This window comes from Pan troglodytes, chromosome 1 (assembly GCF_028858775.2).
Source record: "Pan troglodytes isolate AG18354 chromosome 1, NHGRI_mPanTro3-v2.0_pri, whole genome shotgun sequence".
In the NCBI taxonomy this organism is placed as follows: domain Eukaryota; kingdom Metazoa; phylum Chordata; class Mammalia; order Primates; family Hominidae; genus Pan; species Pan troglodytes.
In genome coordinates, this window is record NC_072398.2 from 142,185,240 (window position 1) to 142,191,683 (window position 6,444).

Genomic DNA, 6,444 nt, shown 5'->3' on the forward strand with positions numbered 1-6,444 from the left:
GTTGCTTTAGTGTTTTGGGATGAGGATAAGCCAGTATAGGCTGGATACGTTTCTCACTGAGGGCCCTGGTGCCTTTGGATAATTTTAACCCTAAGTATTTAACCTGCTGTGAGCAGAGCTGAGCCTTTGGTTTGGAAACCTTGTAGCCACAGATGGCGAGGAAATTTAAGAGTGCTTGGGTGGCTTAGTGGCACAAGGTTTCTGAACGAGTGGCTAAAATTAAATCACCACGTACCAAAGGACAAGAGGGTCCATGTATGAGAACTGGCTCAAGTCTTGGGCTAATGCCTGGCCAAATAGATGGGGGCTATCCCTGAACCCTTGGGGTAAAACAGTCCAGGTGAGTCGAGATGTTGGGTTCGAAGGATCTTCAAAGGAAAACAAGAATTGAGAGTCAGGATGTACAGGGATGCCCAAAAGGCACCCTTAAGGTCCAGGACTGTAAACTACTCTGCTTCCTCTGAAGGGTTAGGTACAGCTGGGTATAGAGGGACAACGGCCTCATTGATAATCCTGAGATCTTGCACTAACCTCCACTGTCCGTTGGGTTTCTGTACTCCTAAAATTGGAGCATTGCAGGGGCTATTGCATGGTTTTACTAGGCCTTGGGCTTTTAGGTCTTTAACAATCTTTTGGAGTCCTTGTTGGGCCTCGGGTCTAAGGGGGTACTGCCTTTGGTAGGGAAAGGAGGCGGACTCCTTTAGTTTAACTTGAGCAGGACGGGCATTCTTTGCTCGTCCATATTGTCCTTCTCTTGCCCAGACTTCAGGATTAATTCCTTCCTCAAGCAGGGGACAACAAACGAGTGTTCCTTCTCCTATGTTCAGGTGTATAATGGCCCCTGCTTTTGCTAGAATGTCTCTCCCTAACAAGGGAGTGGGGCTTTCAGGCATAATTAGAAAAGCATGTGAAAACAGTAAAGCTCCCCAGTCACAACTTAGTGGCTGAGAGAAGTATCTAGTGACTGGCTGTCCTAGGACCCCTCGGATAGTGACAGATCTGGAGGACAGTTGTCCGGGACAGGAGAGTAAGACTGAGAAGGCTGTGCCAGTGTCCAGGAGGCAGTTAACCTCCTGGCCCTCAATGGTCAAGCATACCCGGGGCTCTGTGAGGGTGATGGCATGGGCTGGCACTTGCCCTGGGCACCCTCAGTCCTGCTGCTGGATCATCTGGTTAGTGGCTTCTGACTCAGAGGACCTTTGTCCCCTGGGGCAGTGGGCCTTCCAGTGATTCCCTTGACGTAAGGGGCATGGATGAGGGGGTGGCTTACTTCTACTTGGACAATCTTTTTTAAAGTGTCCTTGTAGACCGCACTGGAAGCAAGCCCTATTAGCATTCGATTTGCCCAGCTTTTCTCTTTTCCAGAGCCTCCAAAGTCCGCTTGCCTGAGGGCCATGACTAAAGCGGTAGCCCTTTTTTTTAATCCCGTTTGTCCCGTTCCTCCTGATCTCTATTATAAAAAACCAATGTTGCCAAGTTCAATAGGGTTTCTAAGTTTTGCTCCAGGCCTAAGGAGGACTTTTGAAGTTTTTTTCTAATGTCTGCAGCTGACTGAGTGAAAAATTTATCCTTTAAGATTAGTTGACCTTCAATAGAGTCAGGTGACAGGGAGCTATGCTTCCTCAATGTCTCCCTTAGTCTCTCCAGAAAGGCAGAAAGATTTTCTTCCTTTCCCTGTGTTATAGTGGACATCATTGAATAATTCATAGGCTTCTTCCTAGTTTTCCTTAGTCCTTCTAGCGCGCAAGTTAGCAAATGTCTGCGGCACCAATCTCCATGTTCTGATTCTGTGTCCCGATGAAGGTCTACAGTGGGAACTGCCTGCTGGCCCGTGGGGAATCATTCTCTTTCCTCTGTTGTCATCCTATCATTGAGCTGACTGAGATACCAGAGATCACCAAACTCTCGGGCTGCAGTTATGGCGGCACTTCTTTCATTTGGGGTTAGTGTCTGATTTAGCAGTAACATATCTCTCCATGTCAAATCAAAGGATTGTCCTAACCCTTCTAAAACATCAATATAGCCATCAGGGTTATCTGAGAATTTACCTAGGTCTATTTTAATTTGCTTTAAGTCTGAGAGAGATAAAGGTACATGCACTCTGGCTGGGCCGAATTCTCCTCCTACTGCTTGGAGGGGGCATAATCGGGGAATACTGGTACTCTTTGGTTCATTGTTTACCCCTTTGTCTATCTCCTCTTGGACCATTTGGGTTGAAGGGGGGTCCTTATTAGTTGGGGAAGGAGTCAGGGGGACACTGGGGTAGGGAGGTAGACTCTGAGGGCTTCCTGTAGGGCATAAATCACACTTTTTACATAATTGCCAGTTGTCTCTTAATGAAAAGAAAGTTTGCACATATGGCACTTCACTCCATTTGCCTTCTTTTCTACAAAAGAGGTCTAGCTGTAAGATGCTGTTATAATTTATACTTCTCTTAGGAGGCCAGGTTTCTCCCCCTTGAAGAGGATATTGTGGCCAGGCAGTACTGCAGAAGAATATAAGTAGTTTCTTTCTTAGCATCTGAGGGTCAAATTGGTCCCAATTCTCCAGAATACATCTTAGGGGTGTTTTTGCCTTAGGGGGAATGTTTCCCATCTGAAAAAAGAACATAGGGATGCCAGCACCCCTAGTCATTTTCTGATGAGCATTAGTCCTAGAGCGTCCTCTATGGTCCTAATGTTTATTCCCTTCCAGGGTGCGTAACCACCCATGGACCTCTGCTTATCGGATTAGTTACGCTTACCGATGTAGCAGTCCTGCACCCCTTTTTCTGTCTTTCTTGACCACAAAGAAATGGGTCCGGGCTGCTGGATTCTAGTGGTCTTTTACCAGCGTGCCCAACATTGCATTTGTGCTCAGGGGTGAGTCCTAGAGCTGGGCTGGGTTCCTATTTCATAACAACCCAGTTGCCCCATCAAGATTCATTCCCATAAACAACAGTTCTTATGCAAATTTGTTTCAGAGAGGGTGTGGGTAACCTTTTGAGTCAGGATTGAGATAGTCTTTTTTGATTCTGTAAGTACTTTAAGGCTTGGCTAAGTGCAAACAGCTCCCACGTTTGAGGAGACCAATTATTAGGCAATTTTTCTAACTCTGCTTCCACAAGAGTCTCCCTATCAATTACTGAATACCCGTTGTGGTTTTTCCTCAGTCACCTGGGAGGAACCATCTATCCGTCAGGGCCAGATGTGGTGGCTCACATCTGTAATCCTAGCATTTTGGGAGGCCAAGACAGGAGGATCGCTTGAGCCCAGGAGTTTGCGACCAGCCTGGGCAACACAGTGAGATCCTGTCTATACAAAAAGTAAAGAAAAATTAACCAGGTATGGTGGCACACACCTGTACCCTCAACTAATTGTGGGGGTGAGGTGGGTGGATTGCTTGGGCCTGGAAAGTTGAAGTTCCAGTGAGCGCCATAATTGTACCACTGCACTACAGCCTGGGTGACAGAGCGAGACCCTGTGTCCTGTCCTGAAGGGAGTTCCTCCTAGGTCTGGTCAGGCCTTTGTATGGTAATTAAGATTTAAATCCCCTGTTAGGAAATCTGCTGGGTTAAGGGAATTATCAGTGGTTGGTGTTAAATTACCTTTTTCTAACAGAATAGCCCCATACTTTAAGATTTTTGAGTTAGTAAGCTACCTGTTTGCTTTTTTGACTTACGATAGTTCTGAACTGGTGAGGTGTGCTCACAATGAGGTTTCCTCTAAAGGCTAATTTTCTACTTTCTTCTGTTAGCAAAGCAGTTGCTGCTACAGATTGAATGCATTTGGGCCACCCGCGGGTTCCTGGGTTAAGGATTTTTGATAGGAAGGCTACTGGTTGTCTGTGGCCTCAGTGCTTTCGGCTACGCCCTTATTTACACTGACAACAAAGTGGTATTGGAATGTTATAGGGTCACGGAGAAGACCTTCAATTATCAATTATAGGTTTTAAATTTACCCTGGCTTTTAAAGGAATAGGGCACACTGGTTTCTGTTTGTTTGTTTGTTTACTATTTGTCTTTTTCTTTTTCTCTTTGACTCCCTCTTTATCTCTCTCTCTCTCCTCTGTCTCTCCTCTGTCTCTCTCTCCTCTGTCTCTCCTCCATCTCTCTCTCTCTCTCTCTCTCTCTCCCATCTCTCTTTCTCTCTTCCATCTCTCTCTCCTCTGTCACTCTTTCTCTTCTCTTAGCCATTACAAACTTGGGGCCCTGGCAAGGGTGGTGGGGAACGGGTCCCACATAACTGCCCATGTCAAGAGCTGTATACCTAAATCAGGAGGGACACCAGGGATAAGACTCCCTGGGTTTATGTCTAGATGCCTCAGGACGCAGCGTAGAGCTTCCTTAGATCCCTTTGGAGATACAGCTTGCTAGAGGAAATGAAAGTCTGAACCATTAGTACCTAGGAGGCAGGGATCAGAGGAAGCAGATTCAGAGGTAAGGAGAATTTTGGGGCTACACTTTCAAGAAAGTCGTGGTCGGGACCCAGGAGGTATGGGTCAGAAGGAAAGGTAGGGGCACACGCATGGGTGACTGTAGAGACTTCTGGCTGTGCCATGATCTCAACCGGCTAATGTCAGGAGTTCGGGATGACAGCTTTCTGCCTCTAGTCGGCCCTTGGTTTCTCCAAGAAAATTGAAAGTGGAAGCTGGCTCCAGACAGACGAACCGGACGACAGGTGCCCAGTATTTTCCTCCAATTCTAAGGAAGAATAGGACAGAATAGCAAGTGAAAGTGGTCTAATATTACTCACCGCTTTGGAAGTCCCTTCGTGGTCACCAAATGTTACCTGGGGTCCTTGCTCCCAGAGCTCCCAAGATGGCGGCGGGCTGCTTCCAAGATGGTGGCAAGCCTCGTGTTCTCTGATCTGGGGTTCTTGGCCTCACGGATTCCAAGGAATGGAATCTTGGGCCATGCGGTGAGTGTTATAGCTCTATTAGAAGCCATGGGTTATGGAAGAGAACCATGGAACCCAGTGACTAGTGTTCAGCTCGATTAGGATGAACCTGGGCACTTAGCCATGCAGGAACAATGGCAAGCCTTTAGCCCAATCGGGAGCAGCAATGGGTGCCTCACTGGATCAGGAGCACAGCAGACACCCTACCGGATCTGGAGAGATGGAAGTCAGCAGCGAGTCTGCGATGGCGGCAAACAGCAGTGGTAGACGGCGAGCAAAAGCTCAGCTTGAGCTGTAACAAACACGGACCAGAACAGTGCAGTTGCGAGATTTAATAGAGTGAAAACAGAGCTCTCATACAAAGGGAGGGGACCCAAAGGCAGTTGCCTGGAAATGGATTTTAAATATGAGGTCTGTGGGTGAATAGTGCAATATTGAACAAAGGAAATTTTTTTTTCAGATATAAGAGGTTTATTAAGGAAAAGCTCACAGACACACCCATAAATAATGGGAGGAGGATGGGGAAAGGGATGAAGCCCAGCAAGAGTGTGATTTCATGTAAGTCCCAGCATTGGCCTGACTGCCAGGGGAGGGACCTATGGAGTATAAATTATGCCTCAGAGTGTGTGCCTCCTTGTGAAGGGAGCTGGGCTTTTGACTCCTAACCCTGTCAGTCCATGGCCTCAGCCAAGGGGAGTGGGAGGTGGAGTGGCCAAAGGCACATAAAACCCCCAGACCCTGCTGCTTTCTATACAGACTGACTGGCTCCAACACCAGGTCACAGGTGCCAGCCTTTAATCACAAATCACTTAGTTAAGATTGAACACAGTGAGCTGGCAAGAGACCCTAGGGGATCTGGGTGGCTGCCAACAGTACTGGTCACAACCTATACCTCCAATACTCCCTGCTCACCACCAGGCACCAGTTTTGGGTCTTTCATTGCATTCTGCCATAAGAGAACATTAATAATATCTTTTGAAAGTTCTGGGTTGGTTTTTCATCATCTACAGATGTACTTCCTTCCTCCAGTGAATAGAAGTGGATGTCCCTCTGCAAGACTGAGCAGCCATCGCAGTTAAAGATGACCTGGGACATTTGAAAACTATAGAGGGCATACTTTTGGCTCTCCTGGACTCTTAGTTGAGGGATTTTCTGAGACAGGCACTGGCAGACAGATGCAGAGAATGGATTCCCAGAGGCTAGCTTTGGATAGCCAAACATTTCATAGAATTTATCCAGAGATTTCTGAAGTCCATTATCCTCTTCTTCGGTCTCTGATTGGCCTTACACAGAAAGGTGAAATCAAAAGTTCTCAGTGGTCCCAGAGTCATTTTGTTTAGTATTTAGGCTCCTGGTGTCTGGATCCACATCAGAAAAGCAAGGAAAAGAATGGAATTTCACAGAACTAAAAGCCTTGCTGTTGGCCTCTTGGCTGCATCTCTGCAGGACATAATCCTTCACATACAGGCTTATGGCAGGTCCAAAGTACTGCTCTCCTCTGACAGGCTGCCGGGGGGTGGCTTCCTGGCAGCCACAGTCTGCCCTGCAACAGCAAGAGCCCAGAACT

The 6,444-nt window shown here is 47.2% G+C and overlaps 1 pseudogene; it reads right to left on the bottom strand.

The window, feature by feature from the left end:
- Positions 1-1,419: 1,419 nt before the first annotated feature.
- Positions 1,420-2,595, bottom strand: LOC129138509 (uncharacterized; annotated as a pseudogene).
- Between the last annotated feature and the right edge of the window lie 3,849 nt (positions 2,596-6,444).